This window comes from Leopardus geoffroyi, chromosome X (assembly GCF_018350155.1).
Source record: "Leopardus geoffroyi isolate Oge1 chromosome X, O.geoffroyi_Oge1_pat1.0, whole genome shotgun sequence".
NCBI classification, from domain to species: domain Eukaryota; kingdom Metazoa; phylum Chordata; class Mammalia; order Carnivora; family Felidae; genus Leopardus; species Leopardus geoffroyi.
The window spans coordinates 38,683,936-38,707,796 of NC_059343.1; the positions used below are offsets into that span (position 1 = coordinate 38,683,936).

Sequence of the window (23,861 nt, forward strand, 5' to 3'; positions counted from 1 at the left end):
GCAGCAAATCACGATCCCGGAGGAACGAAGGGTGCAAAAAAGAAGGACTGGGAATAGAAGTGATTTCTGAGGATGAGTCAAGTGTCAAGTGGCCCCTCCTATGTGTGTGTGTCCTTGGATTAAATAGTTTTACTGTCTGGGGAGGGACTGGTGTGGGAGGACTTGACCTTGAGACTTGACTGAAACTTAAAAATCCTGATTTTCGGGACCTCCAGAGGAGCCTCTCGTTAGTCAACCTCCCGCTTACCTACAGCTTTCAATTCTTCTTCCCCAAACCCACTGCCAGCCTGGGTTCAGTGTCCCATGCCCCAGTGTTCTGCACTCATTTGTTAGAAATATTAGATAATTATTCCACTGCATTCTGAAACCAGAAGAGCATTTTTAGAATTTTTTTTAAAAGATCATTTTTGTGTGTGAAAAAGGGAGAGAGAGAGAAACAGCATGAGTGGGGGAGGGGCAGAGAGAGAAGGGGACAGAGGATCCCAAGCAGGCTCTGTGCTGACAGAAGCGTGCCCGACATGGGGCTCGAACTCACGAATTGCAAGATCATGACCTGAGCCAAAGTCAGACGCTCAACTGACTGGGTCACCCAGGCGCCCCTGAAACCAGAAACCCTTCCCCTCACTGGCTGTGTGATCCCGAGCAAGTCCCTTGCTTTCTCTGGGACACAGTTTTCTCATCTTCAAAATGAACGGACTGCTCTAGATGCTGGTGGGGTTTTATGCATTTCCAACATCCTCCAAGTCTATCCTACCTTCTCAGAGTACAGCAAGTGCTTTGGGGTTTCATTTTCGCCGAAGCAATACTACAGTAAGAAAGGGTTCCTTTCTTACTCCAGAAGTTAATGATTGCAGAAAAGTCCAAACAAGTTGTAACGTGGGCCCTGAAGCAAAACCGAAGGTCAAGCCATAGGAATTTGCCTTTTTGATGAGACCATATTGGTGGCCTTGGGGCGCCTGGGTGGCTCGGTCGGTTAAGCGTCCGACTTCAGCCAGGTCACGATCTCGCGGTCCGTGAGTTCGAGCCCCGCGTCGGGCTCTGGGCTGATGGCTCAGAGCCTGGAGCCTGTTTCCGATTCTGTGTCTCCCTCTCTCTCTGCCCCTCCCCCGTTCATGCTCTGTCTCTCTCTGTCCCAAAAATAAATAAACGTTGAAAAAAAAAAAATTTGCAGTGTTTCTTTCCAGTGTCCACCAAATGGGGAGAGGAGAAACACTGATGGCAGCCAATCATGGTAGAACTGAGTTCAACCCTCCTGCACTTTTCCTACGAATGACCTTATTCCTAAACCGAGGTTGAGCCCCAGATCGGCATCCCCTGGTGGGGCCATCTGTGATACTCTGCTTCGGGATAGAAGAGGAAGATTAGTTAGAAGGGTCGTCTTCTTGGTGGATGCAAAATGAATAAGGTCCTAGCGGTCAAGAGCCAAGCACTCTGCTTGCTAAAGCATCCACAGAACCTTTATGCTAGGGGAGGTACATTCCTGAAGCCCCGGGTGGGGACTCGGGTCTAAAAGAGTTGCCTGTTGGTGATGGCTCTTGGATCCAGTGCTGGGCTTCTGTGGGCTTCTATGGTTTCTATGAAAAGACCCATTCTGAGTTCTTAATGGTTGATATAACTAACCGACTTTTAGAGTACAAAACCTTGCATAAATTGGAAGTGATGAAGTCTGATTACCCGTGTGTGTCAAAAAGCACGATCTGGTTGAAGTCTTTTCCTCGGGGGGGTTTGGATTATTTCTGTAAGTCTACCACTCCACTGAAAGCTGTGGCTGATACGTTGACGAGCTGTCAGAAAATGCTTAGGGGTGGCCTTTCCACGGTGCCACGAATCAACGACCGCCCTAAAACATGGAGCCCCTTTCCATCCTTCCATCAACAGGGCGTGAAAACAGGGAGAGCAGAGCGGAAGCCATAAGAGAAGCAACAGAGGAGAAGGAAGAAGGATTTTCTTTTCTTTTTTTTTTTTTTTTTTTTTTTATGTTCAAAATCTGCCACTGCTCTTTCAACGATTGCAAATAGCCCAATTTCAGAGAGGGAAGATTCCCTACATTTTACCCACTCTTTCCCCTGAAGGGGGTTTCCCATGAGGGGTGAGAGTTTTGAGATACCCAACCCAGGGGACTCAGTCCTGCCAGAGCATGAAGGTCTGCTCTCCCGACGGGAAAGAAAAGGTGACCAGGTGTTCTGGGGACCCTAGTGCCGGCGCAATTCGATACTTGCTCTGCCGCTGGACTGCTGGCTTTGGTGTGGCCTTAGGAGAAGAGAGGTGACCAATGTTAGCTCAGGGTACAGGCTTCCTTTTGCCCTGGAGCCAAATGGGTATGTTGGCTTTTCTTCAAAGTATCCAGCAAAGTGTTTCCAAAGCTGCGTTTGAATCTCCTCACCCGCAACAACGATTTGGAATGGTGGGTAGTTGATCTCACCTAACAGCTGTAGAGCCCTTAGTTAGAAATGGGGCATAAACAATGGGACAAACTCGCTCTTCCCAGTCTCCATTCAAATGGCCTTTTCTGCCCAACGGTGGGATTTGAATACCGAATTCAATCCTTTTGTAATCCATGCAGACTTCCGCCAAAGGGGCAAGGTGAAAATAAAAACACGCCGGGGTACATTTTCCTCCCATATTGCTAAGAATTCTGAACTCATTGGGCTGTGGGTTTTCCCTTTGGATTTTTGCTTTGCGTAAACTCCGCACACTTATGGCTAGCCATGGCATTTGATTGTCAGTCCGCCTTGAACAATTCCGTTCTGCTGCCTTTGGATTTCCAACCTCAAAAGAAAAATCTAAATTCTGAAAAGGAGTAATTTCCCATAGTTTGAAGGAAAGAAAAAAAAATCACAGAAATGTATCAAGTCCTAAAATATCGCCTTGTGCTTTAAAAAAAAAAAAAAAATCGGACTTTGATTTTTCACGTCCATTTTAGGCACGTATGTGCCTACATTTCACTGAGAGCTGAGGATGGGGATATTTTTTCACTTGAAGAGTTGACCTCCTTTTCTAATGCCAAGTAAAGAAGGCAACCTCAGAGTTCAAACCCCTCTTCCTGGGGTGGGGGGGGGGAGTAGGTGAAACTGAAGGAAGCTTCCTTTTCTGAAATGGTGCCATTTGAAAATGTGGGGTGGCAGATTTTGAACATCAAAAATAATCCTTCCTCCTTCTCTTTTGTTGCTTCTCCCGTGCCCGGCTCCCTCCCCGCTTTTATTCCCTATTGATGGCAGGACGGAAGGGGACGCCCTGTTTAGGGCTATTGTGACATTCTGACAGTTCATCAACTTTTGTGAATGTATTAACCTGTTGCCCTTTCATTTTTAAAGGATACTGCAATTGGTTGGATCACAGTTTGAAAGGAAAAGCTGGGCTTGAGCCAGGCCTTGGAAGAGAGAAAATTGTCTGAAAAATTCTTAGCTTTTGCAGAAAAACAAAAAGAGAAACACATCCACTGCAAACCTTCTAGAAACCAGTTTAAAGCTACCAGTCAGCGTTCATGTGCAGATTTTGACATGAGGGCGAAACGGACCCCAATTGGATGAATTCCTGATTCTAAGCACTGGGGATATATTGTCGACTGAAGTTACCCATTCTTTGAATTTTCTGAGTCAGCACTCTTTCTAACAAGAAAGCGGTTGTTCCAGACTGTGAACCCCATCCAGGGTGTTACATTCTGACGATTGAAAATGGGTCTAGGGGGTGTAACTCTCAGCCATCGGCACAATCGTCCTCAGAAACTCAAACGTGGGGTGTTTGTGTGTGTGTGTGTGTGTGTGTGTGTGTGTGTGAATTTGCAGCATGCAACCTGAACAGCCGAGCCAGCACTCATTTCTATACCAGCCTCTCCCGCCGCGCTGCACACGCTTGGGGGTTTCGGAAGGATTCCCCACCCTTTGTCTTCTGCCCGAATCAAACACAGAAGTTCATGGTTATGGTTGCTGATCTGACTGGTGAGGAGTGGGTACTACCAGCTGGAACGTTGCCACTGGCAGGGGCAGACAGGAAAATAGAAATGCTCTTAATGTCCTCCCAAAGAAAACCTTTGATGGACAAAAGAGCGGTTGTATTTTTACCCTCTCCCTTCATGCTGCCAGGCGTCTTTAAATAGATCCTCTAGCCTAGGGACTTGTATGGAATAATTCATATTAAAACCCAAGAAGTGGCAGAGGAGGGTTCTTTCTTCTTTCTTTCCTCCCCCCCCCCACCCCCCACCCCTTGTCAAGCGAACAGGAAAAGACTCATTTTCATTCAGCTGTGTTAAATTTCTCCTTTTGGGTCTTTTAATGAACTTGAGCTAATTCAGAAAAGACTACGAAAACCCCCAGGAAAAGAAAAGGAATAGGAAGCTGCATCGTCGATTGCTCTTGGATACCTTTGGTCCCAAAGACATTAGCAGCATCTTTCAAGGATGCTTTTAAACCCATCTTTGAAGAGTTTGCATGAGGCTCTTAAATGGGGATGCCTAATTGAGAAGTCCAGTGCCTTCCATTGGCAACTCATAAACCAAACGGTTGTTCTGCTGTTAGGAGAGAGAGAGAGAAAAAAAAAAGGAAGGAAGGAAGGAAGGAAGGAAGGAAGGAAGGAAGGAAGGGAGAAAAAGTCCTCCCCATCTCCCCGGCCCCATGCATTTTTAGTTCAGCTCCGGCTAGGATCCATTTTTTCCCTCTCCCTTTCGCCCAATTGGGTTTCCAAAAGACAGTCAAGCTCATGCTAGCCAAATGAAAAACCCTGTCTGTCCTTTTTCCTTGGGAAGGGACGGCTGTGGGAAGGACGGAGAAAGGGGGCGGAGTGGGGCCTGAGGATCCAGGGAGCTTTGTTTTAAGCCACTTGTCCCCGGAACAGACAATAATCACATTTCTCTTAATGTAGGCCGAAGTGCATCCAGGCGTTCCCATAGCTGTCCACCCCCCAGCCCTGCGCCGGAGGAGATGTGCGGGGTCACTGTGATGGTATGCCTGTCCCCACCAGCCCGGGGTCACTCCAGCCCCGCTCTCAACCGCCTGAGGGTCAGGCCGAGCCCTGCTCCTCTCTGCGAGTGGGTTCAGGCTCAAGGGCTCCAGAAGCCCCCCGATCCTAGCAGACCTCACGGGGCTGCTCTCCCCCCATCCCCCCCCCCCCCCAAGCAAGCTCACAATGGCAGAAGCTCCGGCGCAGGGAAAAGGGGGCGGGGTGTGAGTGGTGGAGAGCAAAAGAAAATAAAAGCCACATGCCACCCAGGAAGATTCCAGGGCGGGCGGGAAGGAGGTGGCGGAGGAAGGACTTGCAGGCAACAAGTGCCCAGACGTGGCACTGCCAGTCTAGCTGGATTCTTTTCTGAATTAGATTATGCGAAAGAAAGCGGGGAAATATATAGCCCGCCAGCTGTTCAAAGGCTTACAACCTTGCTTTTATTGTCCGGGTAAGTTGGTGAGGTGGGGCATCAGAGGAATTCCACACATACCAGCCCCGAGAAATTTTAATATGTTCCACAGTGTCATACACAAAGAGGAAATGACAGCTGATCACAGCCCAGGGCAGGCCACAGCGATCTGGGCCCTGGAGCTTACCCACCCTCACATGGCCCAGCTCTCTTCCATTGCTTTAGCATTTCGGTCATTCCACCTGCCTCCCCATCCCTTCTGCCCCTGCTTGGCCCAGCCTGGGGGTGGGGGGGGGTGTTGGGGGGAGCGGGAGAGGTGGCCTGGACAAAGTAGCAGGAGCAGAGTGTCATGGGAAGAGGTGAGCCTGGCCTGAGAGGCCACTGGCCAAGAAGCTGAGGCTGGCTAGGGTGAGTCAGGCACCCCAGGGAGTCAGAGGCATTTTAATCCAACCACGGGGGCTTATCTGCTGATAAGGACCGAAATCAAGGACTCTGGTGATGCTGTCTTCAGGGTGTTTTTTTTTTTTTTTTTTTTTTTCCCTCCCCCGAGTAACCTACTGAAGCCAGAAAACACAAGACTGCCTTATTTCAAAGGAACACTGCGTGTGGCTCTGCCTGGGACCTAGGCTTGGGGAATGACTTCCGGCAACTTCTTCCCAGGGGCCCCCTTGAATTTAGGCCAGACCCCAGAGGTCACTGGTTCAGATCCTGGGGGCGGGACTAGTGAGCGGTGGGAGACAGTGATAGCATCTTCCTCCGGGCATGTTTTTAATTCAGTGATTCATCCAGTGGCCCTGATGTCAGCTGCTGAGTAGGTGACTCACAGCCATCCCTGATAGAGACAACACGTGATCCTCTCCAAAGTGTGCTCAAGGGAGCAGAGAAAGGATTAACTGCCCTTTTTCCAGGCTTCCTCTACCCAGGCGGGAAAGGTCCGGGCCTTGTCAGCTTTGAGTGATGTGTACCCGAGATCCGGTGATAGAGGCCTCAGGGGAACCCCTTCGTCACAAATGGAAAGAAAACCCATTGATAAGCGACAATCATTTCACGTAAGCCTGGGTATCAGCGGATATTTGAAATAGCTCTTTGTTACAAGAAAGTCATTGACCCGTTTCCCCGTTGGCAAAGTCCATCGCAGTCCCCAAATCTAACTGCAGAGGGCATACAGGCTGAGAATGAAGGCATGTGACAATGCCTCATTCACCTTTGCATCCATCAGGACTAGCGGAATTTCTTAAAGGAATGATGGAATGAATAATTCACCAGTAAGAATAATAGCACTTGAATCCCGAGTCCTTAAGGTCTGGTAGAAATTGCCAGCCACCATTGGTGGCTATGATTCCGAGAAACTCACATTTTGCAAGGGCCCAGGAAAAACAAATGAGTTGGAAATTGTTAAATGTATTGAAAAATGATTTATTTTCCCCTTGACAGTGTCACTGGAACCCGGATTAAGATTGAAAACTCCACAGGCATGTTTCCATCTGTGGGTGTCAGCTGCTTGGTTACAGAGCCGCTCAAGAAGGCCTCGGTCAGTTGTCCCTTTACCTGAACCAAACGTACTTTAAAGTAAATGATGCAAAACTTTGCATTTTGTGTTCAGACATTCTCATACAATGGTCTGAATAACAGTAGAAGACTATTGTTTCGACTCAGCTGATGGCTCTGTTAACCGCAGTAGTTTAAAAAAAATCACCATAAAATTGCATAGCAATAGAACCCATAGTATCGTTTCAGGCTTTCTCAAACGGCGAATAGCCCAAAGTTGTAAATGAACTCATTCAGAAGCTGCATTTCCACTCAGCAATGCCCGGGAGGCTAGTTATTAGAGAAGATCAGGCAAGTTCCCCATAAACTGAATAGGACCCTAAAGTTCACTTTCAGAAGCCAGACTGGCGAGAAGGAAATGGGCAGATATTTGCATTTGGTCTAAGGACACACTCGAGAAGCATTCCGCAGTCCCCGCTGTATGTGGCTGACACCCACAGCCGACACTGTATTGCAGGCGTCTCCACATTTTCAAATATACCAGGTACTTAACGTTACATGTTGGAGCAGTTTGCCGTAGCCAGCTCCTTGCAAATTAAAATACACGAATATTAGAAACGAAGAGACGGTTTCACAGCATCCATATCTGTTGTTACTGACAGTTACAAAGGGCAAGGGAGTGGGACTCCCATCTCGCCAGAGAGCTTCCTTTGCTGCACCTGAATCTCACTGGAGAAGGGAGTCTACTCTTCACGCAGGTTTATCTGGGCTCGTGAATTACAATGAGCCTCAGTTACAACGCGTTCTGAGTCATTAACATTCTGTACACAAACTTCCCGTCCCTCAAGAAAGAGTTATGCCCAGGCCTCCTACAGCCCAATTGTTCATTTAAAGAGAGAACTTGTATTCAGGAGCTCGAAAGAACCCTCCGAATATTCCTCAGGTGTCTGTAGGAGTCATTCCTACAGGTCCCGGTCCCTGCGCTGGTGGGAGCATCCTTCCTCGGTCACCGCTCGGACAGTGTAGCATCGGTCGAGCCGCAGGGACAAGCTGACTACTAAAAATAACCCTTTGCGATAAGGCCAAGGCAAACAGCATGCATTTCCTTGGACTTTTTGCCCAATCAAAATCCTATAGTAAACCCGTCCTTCTCTCTCCCCGGCGCTCCTGACTGCGTCTACGGAAAGCGAAGTCCTTGCACATTGGGAGGAGAGTGCAAAGGAACAGGATTCCTGCAAAGCGTGACAGAGAAAGCTAGAAATAAATGTTGCCTATTGTTTGAAGTCATTCTAAGCACTCCGGCGGAGCCCTGGCAGGAGATCAGCAGCATACAGAAGTAGTAATAAAAGTAAACAGTGCGCTTTTAAACTCGGAGGGTTGCCCGCCTTCATAGTGCCCCCATTGTAACAGGGATGAGGGCGGTGGGGAAGATACTGGGGCTCCAGGAATCCATGTCGCCCAATGCTCCTTCCCAGCCTCCTTTCACCGGGTCAGATATAAGAACCATTACAAAGTTCCATCGAACTACGCAGAGAGTTCGAAAATAAAATCTCTTTCGGTCAAACCCAAAGGGATTTTCCAGCAGCCTCTCCGAGAGGCTCCCCGGCTCTGTCACAGACTTCAAAGACCCGTTCATTTAAAAAAAAAAAAAAGAAAAAAAACCCCACAATGCTAGCATGCTACCGATTAATGCAAATTCAAGTAATGCAAATTTAAGTGGTATTTAAAGGTTGTCTCTTTGTCTGAGAGGAGGATGAAATGGTCGGTTTGGAAAGAAGCAATTTCCTAGGCAAGCCGTCAGCGTTTGTTTTTCCTGCTTACCTTGGGGGAAACGTAGGGCTCCTTTCTTCTCAGACTTTTCTGAGAGCTAGAAAGAGGTCCTGTTACTTCCAAATGCTTTTGTTCTTCTGTCCCTCTGTCACATGGCTTGCCTTTTATATTTGCAACACACAAAAGTTAGGACTGTTGTTTAAGCGACACAGGGAGAGAGAGAGGGAGAGGGAGAGGGAGAGAGAGAGAGAGAATGTCAAATGGAAAAGTGCCATTGCAGTCATATATCAATCAGGCGTGCGGCCGCAGCAGCGCACTAGCAAATGAGAATGCCACGGAAATGTGAGGCGCTCCTTATCGGGGACTCGGCCACTGCCCATCGCTCGGCTCCCTTCCACGGAGCATCTTACGATGGGATGGGAACGACACAGAAGAACAAGGGCCAGGGCGAGGAAGTTTCCTCCCCCCACCCCCACCCCCCTTTTGGAATAACAAGAGGCTGAATGAATATTCTGGGTTTAATTCTTTGGCAAGCATGCCCTGGAGATGGGCAGTCCGCAGGGAAGAGTCGTAGTTTTGGAAATACAGGGACGGTGGCATTCTGTTTAACGATTCAGCAGCTGCCCGCGATGAAGTTGAGATTCTAAGTATAAGGGAGGAGGAGGACGGGAATCAGAACGACTTCTCAGGCGATGCTGTAGAAGCAAGTGCAAAACGCTGCCCCGTTTCATCACGATGTGTGTGGGTGGCGAGAGCTCTTTTCTGAGTTGTTCATCCATTACATGATTTCTAGCAGCGTGTACACGATGAAATCCACAAGGGCACGTTAATAAGTGCCTTCATCTGCATCACTTAGAATAAAACTCTCCATCTGGTTTTGAAACCAGGAGGAAGTGCAGTCCGTGGCTCCTTGGAATAGAGGAGTGTGAAACTAATAGGTAAGGCCGACTCCCCAGCGAAACAGCTAGTTTTGTACAAAAGTGGCAAAGGTCACTATGTGTGGGCGCTAACTGCTTGCTAGCTGGATAACGCTGTTTAGGAGCTGTGAAAAGACCAAGGGGAATATTTCCTTCAAAAGCTTAAAATTAAGACAGAAAACCATCAAGCAATTTTTGTGGAGAACACAAAGAACCATTGAACCATTTATGCATTATTTTATGTCACACGGACACAGCCCCAGAATGAGTTTGTTAAATTAACCCTGATGAAGAATTAAACTGAGAATATTTTAAAAATGGCATTTCACGGAAGAGTAAATGTATCATAAAACTGAAGGAGAAATTTCTCTTGGGAGGTCCATAGGGTTGTTGATGCCGAAACGGTCACGTTCATTTGTTCATTAATAAATTGATGATCACGTCATTACTTTTCCACAGAACTTTTACTCTAAACAGTCATTGATGTTTACAAGAGGTGTCTTCAAATGTTCAGTTATACCTCTACCTTTTTCAGAAGAAGCCTTTCCTTTTGCCCCATCAGCAAAACTCTGTCTACCTGGGACCAGCCAGTTACAAACAGAATCCACCTACAAGGCCGAAGGAGAAATGACAAGTTCAAAGCCTTGCAAGAAAACCGGGCACTAGGGCCGATGATGATACTGGCCAAATGTCTTAAAAGCAGAAGATCAAAAAAGCAAATGGAAATTGGGCCTTAAAAATGGAAACAATCTGAAAGGGAAAATGACTTGTAGCTGAGTAAGAGCCATGGAAATAGTCATGAACACATTTTCTGGCTCAGTTCTCTGGGTCAGATCGGGAGGGAGGATGAACTCTTTGGCCACCAACACGTTCAAATATCACAGCTTGACGCCCATCCACCTTTGTTCATTTCTCTTAAATAAATACCTTGTGGCTTTCCCAACGCGTGGTCACCACTCCGCCCTACTATCTGTTTCCTCTGGGTTTCTCAGAGTTTATCTGCTCTGAAGGGACGTCAAGAGGTGTATGGTCCTTCCCGGTTGGAATTTTCCAGCCTTGTACAACCTGCCCTTCTGCAAGAGCACCACAGAGAAGTGTAAAGACCGCAAACACATTGACTGCTTGGCCACAGAAGACCGGCTCTCTCCCAGATGGAGCCCCACTGCTTCCTCCAGCCGTTTATTCTGTCAGGGGTGGCGAAGAATACCATCTGCTCCCTTCTCAAGAGAAAGGCTTCGCCTCCGCCCATGGGGCTCCAGAAGACCCGTTTCCGAGCCTATCAATAGGCATCTGGCGACAGGAACTCTTTTTTTCTCACATCGTGCTTTTCAGAAAGGTCGCTGTGCCACGTATGGTTACTTTACTGGTTTGTTGTAAACATTGCTGAGGAAGAAGGGTTCCCTTTAAATTTCCACCCATGCCCAAAGGGATGAAAATACTCCTGCTGCGATTTCACATGCACTCGGGGTTCTGAGAAGGAGGTGTCTATCAGCTGGATGGGAAATCTTTTAAGGGCTCGCTTCTGAGCCTTTGTTTTCTGGTGCTGCTTTCAGGTTCTCTCTCTCTCTCTTTCTTGGGAGCTCTCGTGGATATTTACTGGAGCCGCCGAGCATCCAAACACCTAGGAAGGGATGGGTAATCCCAAGACAGGTCCTGCCTCCTCCCTGCGGAATCTGAAGGGAGGAGGTATTTCCTCTCCCCTCTTTGGGCAGCTGGAGAGCCAGGTGGATGTGCCATCCAGGAGGAGTGGCCAACACATGCAGACATTCAAAGGTTATTCTCCATGGTTGTTCTGGAATGGAGAGCCCGGAGGATACAACAGCCAATGTCGGGGGCAACCGAGCCCAGCCACGTGAGGTGGCTCTCCTGGGGACACAGGGTCCAAGAAGGCATCCTTAGCAATTTGCTCTTTTTGGCTACATCCGTATTCACCATTTTATGAGCCTGGATCTCCAGCTTTCCACGTGATTCTGTGAACGGTACCCCCCATCGCCATACCCACCAAGATCCTGCCAATAAATTCCTTTCTGCTTTAATTAGCAAGAAACAGTTTTTGAGATGGGCGACAGGTGTCCTGACCTGAGCATTCGATTTTCCAAATTTAGGCAAACCAACACCATTAGCATACAGATGGAAATGTAGCCTTTACTTCTTCTTAGCCACTTCCCCAAATAAAAAAATGGTTTCCGATTCACTGACCGTCTACTATAGTCTCTGTTATAAAATTTCAAATGTAGAAAATTCCCAGCAAGACCCGTAGTTCTTATATATCAATACTTATCGAGGTACCCACTGAGAGCCAATAACATTTCATATCATATCTACATGGATAAAGATAGGAGTATGCGAGTGTGTGTGTGTGTGTGTGTGTGTGTGTAAAATCCAGACATACCGGCATAATCTGCTAGTTACAGTTTTTAATTCTCTATGAGAATACTAATCTTTACCATCCTCATGAATAGGATAGTATTCATTCAAAAATACCTATCCATAATAATAACGACAACAACTATTGAATGCTTTTTTACTGTCTGCTGGGCTCTGAGCGAAATATTCTATACGTACGCTCTCTTTCAGAGAGATACACAATAGTCCTGTAAGGCGAATACTATTATTCTCTTTTATACTAAGGCTTTTTCTCAAGCTTATTTATTTATTTTTGAGAGAGTGAGAAAGAGAGTGCGCATGAGCGGGGGAGGGGCAGAGAAAGAGGGAGAGAGAGAGTCCCAAGCAGGCTCACACGGTGCCAGCACGGAGCCTGACGGGTGGGGCTCGCACCCACGAACCGTGAGACCAGGACCTGGTGTCATCAAAAACCTCAAACTCTTGGGGCGCCTGGGTGGCGCAGTCGGTTAAGTGTCCGACTTCAGCCAGGTCACGATCTCTCGGTCCGTGAGTTCGAGCCCCGCGTCAGGCTCTGGGCTGATGGCTCAGAGCCTGGAGCCTGTTTCCGATTCTGTGTCTCCCTCTCTCTCTGCCCCTCCCCCGTTCATGCTCTGTCTCTCTCTGTCCCAAAAATAAATAAACGTTGAAAAAAAAAAAATTAAAAAAAAAAAAAAAAAAAAAAAACCTCAAACTCTTTCCACTTCTGTCGTGCTCACCGTTCTTGGCTTCTGTTCCCTGGGAGGTTAATTCGTGAACCCAAGATAACCGGTGGGGACTCTAGAAATCGCCTCTCGATTCAGGGATCAAGAGGGAAGGAGGGAAGAGCTTGCTCTATGCCTGCTTCTTAGTGATCAAAGAGGTTGACCAGTAGGTGGGTAGATCGCCGGTAGCCTCTGCCACAGGGAGAGCCACCCTATATACCTCGGAGTGTGATGTGTGCTATGAGGCAAACGAAACAGCAATGAGATAAAGAGTAAGTGAAGTAGCCCAGGAAGAGGGCTGAATTAATGGGGTGAGCAGAGTTGGGCACCCCGTGGAGGTGGCATTTGAATGTAAATGCTAAGAGCAAACTTGGGAAGCAGAAATGCCAAGGTGGCTGGAAAGAGGGAGAGGGACAAGTGATAGGAGCTGGGCCGGACATGAAAGCAGCAGTCGTATACGTCACATAAAGTTTTAGGGGTGCCTGGGTGCCTCGGTCGGTTAAGGGTCCAACTTCGGCTCAGGTCATGATCTCACGGTCCGTGAGTCCGAGCCCCGTATCGGGCTCTGTGCTGACAGCTCAGAGCCTGGAGCCTGCTTCCGATTCTGTGTCTCCCTCTCTCTCTGCCCCTCCCCTGTTCATGCTCTGTCTCTCTCTGTCTCAAAAATAAATAAACGTTAGGGGCGCCTGGGTGGCGCAGTCGGTTAAGCGTCCGACTTCAGCCAGGTCACGATCTCGCGGTCTGTGAGTTCGAGCCCCGCGTCGGGCTCTGGGCTGATGGCTCAGAGCCTGGAGCCTGTTTCTGATTCTGTGTCTCCCTCTCTCTCTGCCCCTCCCCCGTTCATGCTGTGTCTCTCTCTGTCCCAAAAATAAATAAACGTTGAAAAAAAAAATTAAAAAAAAAAAATAATAAATAAATAAACGTTAAAAAAATAAAATAAAATAAAATAAAATTTTATTGGCCAGTGGAGAGAGTTTGGGTCTTCCTATCGGTCGAATTGTGTCCCCTCGGAAAACCATCCGTTGCAGGCCTAACCTCCAGTACCTCGGAACGTGACCTTATTTAGAAATGGGGTCTTTAGGGGCATGGGGGTGGCTCAGTCGGTTGAGTGTCTGACCTCGGCTCGGGTCATGATCTCACAGTTTGTGAGTTCGAGCCCCACATCGGCTCTCTGCTGTCAGTGCAGAGCCTTCTTCAGATCCTCTGTCCCCACTCTCTCTGCCCCTCCCCTGCTCACTCTCTCTGTCTCTCTCAAAACAAATAAATAGGCTTGAAAAAAAGAAATAGGATCTTTACAGGGATGACCAAATTACCATGAGGTCCCGAGGGTGGGCCCTAACCTGATATGGCTGATGTCCTTATGAGAAGGGGAATCGTAGACACAGAGACAGACACGGACAGAGGGAAGATGAGGTGAAGACCCACAGGGAGAAGATGGTCGTGTGACTGGAGTGATGGATTCACGAGCCAAGGAAGGCCGAAGGTTGCTGACGAACAATAGGAGATAGAAGACACAAGGAAGGCTTCTTCCCTAAGGCCATCAGAGAAAACACAGCCCTGTTGCCATCTTGGTTTCTGGCCTCAAGAGCTGTGATGCGATACCGTTCTGTTGCCTAACACCGCAGTTTTTGATACACTGATAGAGGAAATTAACACAATTTTGTTTGCCATCGGATAGGAACGCACTGATGAGTGTAAAGCAATCATTCACATTTTTGGAAGCTCACTCTGCCTCATATGTAGGTGGGTCACGGGCAGGTGAGGGGGGAAGGGCAGAGGGCAACAAGAGAGGTCACTGAAGGGGCGCCTGGGTGGCTCAGTCGGTTAAGCAGCCAACTTCGGCCCAGGTCACGATCTCACGGTCCGTGAGTTCGAGCCCCGCGTCGGGCTCTGTGCTGACAGCTCAGAGCCTGGAGCCTGTTTCAGATTCTGTGTCTCCCTCTCTCTGACCCTCCCCCGTTCATGCTTTGTCTCTCTCTGTCTCAAAAATAAATAAACGTTAAAAAAAAAAAAAAAAAAGAGAGGTCAGTGAAGTCTCCCAGGCAAGAGAAGGCGGATGCTGGTACTAAGGTCAAAGCAGAGCAGGTGAAGTGAAGCAGACAGATTTGGGAGGTATTTTGGGGGGTGAATGATACAAGACTTGCCTCTGAATGAAATGTGGAAGGTGCCAAAAAGAGAAGAACCCAGAGCCATTCCTGTCCCAGGGCGGACAGAGGGAAGCACAGGTTTGGTGAGGGGCAGGGTTTGGAATCATTACATTCAGTCTGGAACAGGTTCAGTTGGACATTCTCGGAAGATATCCACGTTGGAAAGGTAGAGAAGATGGTGCGATACACAAGCCTGAATTTCAGGGACAATTTCAGAGCTAGCACTATGTATATTTCAAGGATATCAACCTATGCAAGGTATTTAAAATTTTTTTTTTTTTCAACGTTTATTTATTTTTGGGACAGAGAGAGACAGAGCATGAACGGGGGAGGGGCAGAGAGAGAAGGAGACACAGAATTGGAAACAGGCTCCAGGCTCTGAGCCATCAGCCCAGAGCCCGACGCGGGGCTCGAACTCACGGACCGCGAGATCGTGACCTGGCTGAAGTCGGACGCTTAACCGACTGCGCCACCCAGGCGCCCCAACCTATGCAAGGTATTTAAAGCTATATGGCTGATTGAGATCACCGCGGGAGAGAATCCAGCTAAAGGCTAGGAACTAGGATGGAGTCCTGAGCTCCCCTCCAGTGACGGAGATCGAAAAGAAGAGCCAGAGATGTAGGAGGACAACCAGGAGAGTGGGTTGTCATCAGAAAACAAATGGTACGGGGCGCCTGGGTGGCTCAGTCGGTTAAGCATCCGACTTCGGCTCAGGTCATGATCTCACGGTCTGTGGGTTCGAGCCCCACGTTGGGCGCTGTGCTGACAGCTCAGAGCCTGGAGCCTGCTTCCGATTCTGTGTCTCTCTCTCTCTCTGCCCCTTCCCCGTTCATGCTCTGTCTCTCTCTGTCTCAAAAATAAATAAACGTTAAAAAAAAAAAAAAAAAAAAAAAAAACAACAAATGATAGTTTTGTTTTTGGTTTTTAAACACTGAAAGCTGTTGCCTAAGACTGGAGAAAGGAAATGATGGCACTGTGCTTCTCAACTTCAGAATAGACAAGAGCTTTAAAAATGCTAATGCCCGGGCCTCACTCAGGCTAATTACAACAGGCTCTTGGGGCGCCCGGGTGGCTCAGTGGGTTGAGTGCCCGACTCATGATTTCAGCTCAGGTCACGATCTCACGGTTCATGAATTTGAGCCGTGCATTGGGTTCTGCGCTGATGGCACAGAGCCTGCTTGGGATTCTTTCTCCCTCTCTCTCTGTCCTTCCCCTGCTCTCTCTCTCTCTCTCTCAAAATATATGAATAAACATTTTCTTTTTATTTTAGAGAGAGAGAGAGGGAGAGAGGGAGAGAATCTTAAACAGGCTCCATGCTCAGTGAGGAGCCCAATGCAAGGCTTGATCCCACGACCCTGGCATCATGACCTGAGCTGAAATCAAGAGTCGGACACTCAACCCACTGAACCACCCAGGCTCCCCAATAAATAAACATTAAAAAAACACAGGGTTTTTAAAGGTGGAGACAGGGCATCTGGTATTTTAAAAAGCTCTCTTTGGTTTCTCAAGAAATTACAAATAGAACTACCATATGATCCGCTCCTGGGTATATATCCACAGGACATGAAAATGCGGGATATTGAAGAGATATATGTACCCCTGTGTTCAACGTAGCATTATTCACAATAGCCAAGATATGGAAACAACCTGTGTCCGTCAACAGATGAATGGATAAAGAAGATGTGAGACACACACACACACACACACGCACACACACACACACACACACAGAGGAATATTATTTGGCCATGAAAAATAAGGAAATCCTACCATTTGCAACAACTTGGATGGACCATGAGGGTATTATGCTAAGTGAAATAAATCACACAGAGAAAGACAAATACCGTATGATCTCCCTTACATGTAGAATCTAAAAAAGCAGAACCCTTAGAAACAGAAAGTGGAGGTGGTTACCAAAACTGGAGGTGTGAAAAAAAAGAATAAGAAGACAAGGAATAAAAATACATTAATTAAAATAAAGTTTCCCTTAGAGCATCAAAAGCACAGTCCATCAAATAATCAACTGATAAGCTGGACTTCATTAAAACAAAGACTGCTCTGTGAGAGACCATGTTAAGAGAATGAAGAGAAAAGCCACAGACTTGGAGAAAACATTTGCGAAAGACATCAGATCTGTGAAGGATGCTGAAACTCAAAAGAAGAAAATGAACAACCTGATGAAAAAATGGGCAAAATACCTGAACAGACACTTCACCAGAGAAGAAGGCAGAAAAGCAAATGAAAAGATGCTTCACATCATATGTCATTAGGGAAATGCAAATTAAAACGACAGTGAGGGGCGCCTGGGGGCTCAGTCGGTTGAGCGGCCGACTTCGGCTCAGGTCATGATCTCGCGGTTCGTGAGTTCGAGCCCCGCGTCGGGCCCTGCGCTGACAGCTCGGAGCCTGGAGCCTGTTTCGGATTCTGTGTCTCCCTCTCTCTCTGCCCCTCCCCTGCTCGTGCTCAGTCTCTGTCTCAAAAATGAACAAACATTCAAAAACAAAAACAAAAACGACAGTGAGCTACCACCACATGCCTATTAGAATGGCCAAAATCCAGAACAGTGACGGCACCAAACACAGGCGAGGATGTGGAGCAACAGGAACTCTCATTCATTGTGGGTGGAAATGCAAAACAGTACAACCACTTTGGAAGACAATTTGGCAGTTTCTTGCAAAAGTAAACATACTCTAACCATAGGATCCAGCAGGTGTGCTGAGAGGCTAAGAGAAAAATTACCAGGTATACTCACAACTGCAAAGAAAAGATCTTTCCCCTCCCCGCGCCGTTCCCGAATCCAGCCAGGGCACGCCCGGTCGTAGTCTGACATAAAGGCGGGAACCAATCAAGTTCTGCTGAATGGTTTGAAATAAAGGCGGGAACCAATCGAGTTCTGCTGAGTGTTCAAATTTAAATGTCAACCAATAACAGCTCTGTAACCTCAAAAAAATCCCTAACTTGTTTGTGCCTGTCTGTAAAAGAAGCTGTAAGATCCTTGCTCGGGGCCTCTTAGCGTCACCTGCAACGAGTGCGCGGAGGACCAGGTTCGAACCTGCAATAAACGACCCTTGCCGCTTGGCTTTGACTCTGGACTCTGGTGGTTTGTTTTCGGGGGGGACTCTCGAATCGGGGCATGTCAGTGCTCCTTAGTATTTACCCAAAAGGGTTGAAAACTATACCATGCGAAAACTTGCACGTGGATATTCACAGCAGCTTTATTCATAAGTGCGCCAACTTGGAAACAACCAAGCTGTTTTCGGTAGGTGAACAGATCAATAAACTCCTGGACATCCAGACAGTGGAATACTATTCCGTGCTAAAAGGGAATAAGCTATCCAGCCATGACAAGCCAGAAAAGAATCCTGAATGCATATTACTTTCCAATTGTATATGTCAATAATACCTCAATAAAGCTTACATTCGTGGAAAATGCACATTCCTACGTGAAAGAAGCCAATCCGAAAGGCTACCTACCGTATGATTCCAACGATATGGCATTCTTGAAAACGCAAAACTATGGAGACGATAAAGCGATCAGTGCTGGCCAGGGGTTGGTGTGGGAAAGGAATGAATAGGCCAAACATGGAGAATTTTTAGTACGGTGAAAATAGTCTGCAAGCTACCGTAATGGTGGATAGATGTCATTATACGTTTGTCCAAACCCATAGGATGTCCAGCACCAAGAGTGAGCCCTAATGTAAACTATATGGACTTTGGGTGATAATGATGTCAATGTAGGTTCATCAGTTGTGACAAATGTACCAGTCTGGTGTGAAATGTTGATATCGGGAGAGGGTGTGTGTGCATGGGGAGGGGACTTAAGTCTACTCTGAAAAATAAAGTCTATGTAAAAAAAAAAACCCAACAACATAGCACACCCTCTTTCTCCCCCCACCCACCGGATGAAATGTTACCCAATTAAGCAGACAGCCTCGAGGGGCAGGGGGAAACTCCCCAGGCAATTCTAAAGCACAATCAGAATTAAGAACCAGTCTTTAACCATTATAAAAATACCCAGTCAATTCAATGAGCAATTTCACAATGTAAATTCAAGCTAATGAACCACTGCATATGTACTAATTTTAGTGAATAATCTCTTTTGGCACGGTTTTCACCATTTTATGAGAATCTTCAAAGCATTGAGAGGATATCTTTTTCATACAGCATACTGTACATCTCATCAAAGCATAAATCAGGACAATCTTCAGTTTATAAAAAGATGACGAAAGAAAAAAGACTCTCAGCCCTAAATTCAAGCACCTTTTGAACTTTATAAAAAGTGATTTAAGAGCCACATTGTTAGGGCAATAAGAAAACTAAGATTTTTATCTAGCCCTTTTCTTTTTAAATACATTCTTCTATCCGCGAGTTACTCCAGAAAGATAGTGAACAATCATTTTATACACACAATTAGAAATGCAAAGATTCAAAGCAGTCCGAAGAACATTTGAGAAAGAAAAAAAAAAAAAAGGATATATTTAGGGGGGAAACAAATCCTCTAACAAAATGTGTCAGCTTGCTAATAAGCTCTTCCTTATTTAGGGGAGAAATAGAACTAAAATCATCAGTTAGTACTATGCCACACTACTGGGCATGGGGTGCTTCATACTAGCGGTAAGGACCCCGATGTCCCTTTTATTTCAAAGGTCTTAGTCCTCACTCCACAGGAGCCCTCAATAATATCGGACACAAACGAGCCACTCTTCCTCCAAATTTTTCTTCCCTGGCATCCTTTTCTTTCATGGCCTCAATGCTCTTCACTAACACCCACCTGAATGATTTATCTAGTTCCTGGTTCCTACGTCACCTCCACGTCGATCTCTGTTCTCAGCCTAGTTTCTGAACTTCAAAACAGGAATTGCCACTTATTCCTGAGAAAGCACCATTTAAATCTCCCATGGGCACCTCTCACCGGGATACCAAGTGCAACTGATTATCCTCTAAGTCTCCAACATTATCTGCACCTTTAACTCAATTGCACCACGGATGCCCCAGCCTGGCAAATCTCATTAGCTCAGCAATTTGGGCAGAGTCGTTAAACTCCTTACAACCTCAGTTACTTCATCTGTTTTATGGGTGAAGAAAACCAATTTAAGAGGCTCGGCGTGAAGGTTATTTGAGGCATTGAGCTGACATGATTTCAAAGATTATCGCTGTGTGTTGTTACCCTGCTGGAGAACGCCAACGGAAATGGTGAACTCAGCCCCAGCTACAAACAGGCCCAAGGTCTTCGACTCCCATGTTAAGATGCCTATAAAACTACTGGGAGGCTGGGAAGTAATGACTTTCTCTACAGAATGAAACCGAACTGCTTCAGTCATATTTGAACTTCAACTTCTTTGGTTCTTCCTGTAAGATAATAGACTCTGCTGTCAACTCTTGATTCTTCTTTAAGAATCAAAGAGATTCTTCAATTTCACAGTATTAAGAAATATTCACTTCCTTTAGTACCAAAGGCGACATTCGTTTGGAAATAACATTCTTAATTAACTTTGCATGTCTCCGTGATCAAGGACAAGCTACACTCACTAGTAGCTCAACAAATTCATGTTAGGCCAGTTTTCATCTTACTTAAGGTCAGTTTCACGCAGAAAGAATTACTTTAAGAGTTTGTACTGACAGCTTCTAATTCACGTATACTTTTCAAAGGATGAATAATCATTCACTTGATGTTCAGAGAAAGATTATAGTTCTTGATCTTCCCCCTGCCACGCAAAAAGATACCACTCATCATACTTCCCACTTCTTTATTTTTCCCCAAAGAATTTTTTTCACATATTGAACCATTTCCCCAAATTTGTGACTTTTTCAATCAAAACTTCATTTTAAAAATCACATGTGGTGGTTTGAGTCAAGAAAAAAATAACAGGCATTGAGGCATGCTATAGCTGTTCCGTGTGATGAATAAAGGCAGCTTGATTTTATCCATTTACTTATTCGATCTGTATTTATCAAACACCTATTAAGTGCAGAAGGCTCCGTCTTTCCTAATGGGGCTGATGGATAATTATGCTTTTAGAAATGTCTTCAGGGGGCGCCTGGGTGGCGCAGTCGGTTAAGAGTCCGACTTCAGCCAGGTCACGATCTCGCAGTCCGTGAGTTCGAGCCCCGCGTCGGGCTCTGGGCTGATGGCTCAGAGCCTGGAGCCTGTTTCCGATTCTGTGTCTCCCTCTCTCTCTCTGCCCCTCCCCTGTTCATGCTCTGTCTCTCTCTGTCCCAAAAATAAATAAACGTTGAAAAAAAAAAAAAAAAAAAAGAAATGTCTTCAGATTTTCCCAGATCTCTGAGGAATTATTTTCAGACCTCTTTTTTCAGTCCCACTCATTCATTTATTCAACAGATAATTTTTGAGCAGAGCCACGCCCTGTGTTAGGCCTTGGAGACAGAACAGCAAAGGACACGAACAAGGTCCAAGCTCTCGTGAAGCAGAAATTCCATTAGGGAGGCTGACAACAGGCTCATAAACAAACAGACAATATACTTTCAGGAATTGGTAAGCGCCATGGTGACAATCAAACAAAAAACAATAGTAAAGATGGGGCTCCTGGGTGGCTCTGTCGGTTGAGTGTCGTCAGACTCTTGATTTCGGTTCAGGTCATAATTCAGGGTTGTGGGATCAAGCCCTGCATTGGGCTCTGTGCTGGGCATGGGGCCTGCTTGAGAGTCTCTCTCGCCCTCCTCTTTCTGTCCCTCCCCCACTGGTGTGCACACGCACATGCTCTCTTAAAAAATAGTAATAGGGGCGCCTGGGTGGCTCAGTCCGTTAGGCATCTGACTTCGGCTCAGGTCACGATCTCGCCGTTTGTGGGTTTGAGCCCCGCGTCGGGCTCTGTGCTGACAGCTCAGAGCCTGGAGCCTGCTTCAGATTCTGTGTCTCCCTCTCTCTCTACCCCTCCCCTGTTGGTGCTCTGTCTCTGTGTCTGTCTCTCTCTCAAAAATAAATAAACATTAAAAAAAATAGTAATAATAAGGAGATCCAGAGCGAAGGGGACTATTATTTTGGAGTGGGCAACCAGGAAATGCACTCAGGAGGAAGTGATGTTTGAACAGAGATGTGGGTGAAGGTAAGAGAGAGTCATGTTGGGAGAGGATCATTCCAGGCAGAGGAAACAGAGCAAGAGTAGAAGAAAATGAGGCAAGGGCCAAATGACGTAGAGCCTTGTAGCCATGATGAGGCTTTTGAGAGTATTCTAAATGTGATGAGAAGTCATCTGGGAGTTTCAAACCAGAAGGTGACATGACCTGATTCAGGTTTATAAAGGATGACCCTGGGGGGCGCCTGGGTGGCTCAGTCGGTTAAGTGTCCGACTTCAGTTCTGGTCACGATCTCGCAGTTTGTGAGTTCGAGCCCCGCGTCAGGCTCTGTGCTGACAGCTCAGAGCCTGGAGCCTGCTTCGGATTCTGTGTCTCTCCCTCTCTCTGCCCCTCCCATGCTCATGTTCGGTTTCTCTGTCTCTCAATAATAAATAAACCTTAAAAAAAAATTAAAAAAATAAAAAGGATGACCTCGGGGTCTTTTGCGGAAATAGTCTGGTTAGGAGGCGAATGCAATGAAACATGGTTAAATTCTGACTGTATTTTGAAAGTAGAGCTCTTGCAGAACTGGCTGAAGGACCGAATGTATGGTTTAGGTGAAGAAGAGGAACAGGCAATGACACACTTAGGTTTTTGGTAGGAACACAATGGGTGATCGGCTGGCGTTCTCATTTCACTGAAACAGCAGATGAGGGAGGCAGAACCAAGAATTGGGACTTGGGCGTAATAGAACACCTGTTGTGCAACAAGGAAAAATGGCTACCACACAGACCAGACCTGTAAGAACATCACTCATTGGAAGAAAACTCATGGGGAACAGGATTGGGGCAGATACGTGAGTTCCACACGGCCCCTCCCACTCTGGGGTACCTTCGCGTCTGATGCCAGATGTTGGAGAGGGGCATGACTTTTGGGATGTGGGGCTTTTAAGCTGAATGGGTAGGGAAGAGCCAGGTTCTTCTCTGACATGATGAGGGGCCAGGACGTAAAAGCAGTATGAAAAAGTCGAGCTGTGCCCCATTCCTATCCTGCCAGCTCCTCTTCCCGTGTTAGGGGAGTGAGTGAAGGGTCCAGACCTTGTGCCGCAGCTGTCGGGACAAAGAGAGCCTAGCAGCAGGATTTGTCACACTAGTGCTCACGATTAAAGGAGCACCAGCTTCAATTTGGGCATGTTTGGAGGGCTGAGGTCCAAGTCTCATGGTCGACCAGGATTGATGTCCTTAAGTACTAAGCCTTGGCCAGCTTCTATGGAGATTTGCAAGAGGCCAACTTCCTCTCTACAGGGGATAAATCACAGACAAATTAATACTTACCTCGTAGTAAAAAAAAAACTTGGACTAAGTTGGTAGAGGGGTGAAATGTGCTTGGATTCTGCAAACAGTCTGAATGCAGATTTTCTAAAACAAAAACACAACAGCAAACCAACCAACCAACCAAACAAAAAAACCTCTTGCTAATGGATTGATCTCGTGAGTTGAGGGGGAAAAGAGGTCTCAAGAAGCACGTAGAGTTTTTTTTGTCCCGAACAGCTGATTTCATCTTGTTGTCACTCACTGAAATAAGGAAGGTTAAAGAAGTGCGTAGTGAGGGCGGAGGTGAGATCAAGGAGGTGCTGATCTGGAAATGGTTGATAGACACCCAAGTAGAGAGGCGGCCAGCACCTGGAGTTTAGGGGAGAGATCTGTGTAGCTGATACAAGTTTTGGGGTCATCGTCACGTAGGTGCCTTTTAAAACCACGGGACTAGGGGCGCCTGGCTGGCTCAGTCAGTTCAGCATCCGACTCTTGATTTCAGGTCAGGTCGCGATCTCACAGTTCGTGAGCCTGAGCCCCACATCGAGCTCTGTGCTGACAGTGTGAAACCTGCTTGGGATTCTCTGCCCCTCCCCTGCTCTCTCTCTCTCTCTCTCAAAAATTAATAAGTAAACATTTTTTTTTTAATTAAAAAAACAATAGAGCCAGGGGACTGGATCCTCTTAGGAGCAAATATAAAAGAGAAAAGGGCCACAAATTGAACTCTGCCTGGGTTATAATCAATATTTAGAAATCTGGAGAAGGCCTAATACCCACTT

The 23,861-nt window shown here is 46.7% G+C and overlaps 1 protein-coding gene across 2 annotated transcripts in view; it reads right to left on the reverse strand.

Moving 5' to 3' along the window:
* LOC123594622 (norrin cystine knot growth factor NDP) overlaps positions 1-23,861 on the reverse strand; it is a 54,724-nt gene that overhangs the window by 19,055 nt on the left and 11,808 nt on the right. Inside the window, exon 1 of one of the 2 annotated variants that reach the window (XM_045471470.1) lies at positions 8,657-9,048. The exons of the other annotated variant lie outside the window; for it this stretch is intronic. The gene's annotated coding sequence lies outside the window, so the exon portion shown is untranslated. Of the gene's footprint in view, positions 1-8,656; positions 9,049-23,861 lie in introns of those variants that run through there. 2 annotated transcript variants of the gene reach the window in all.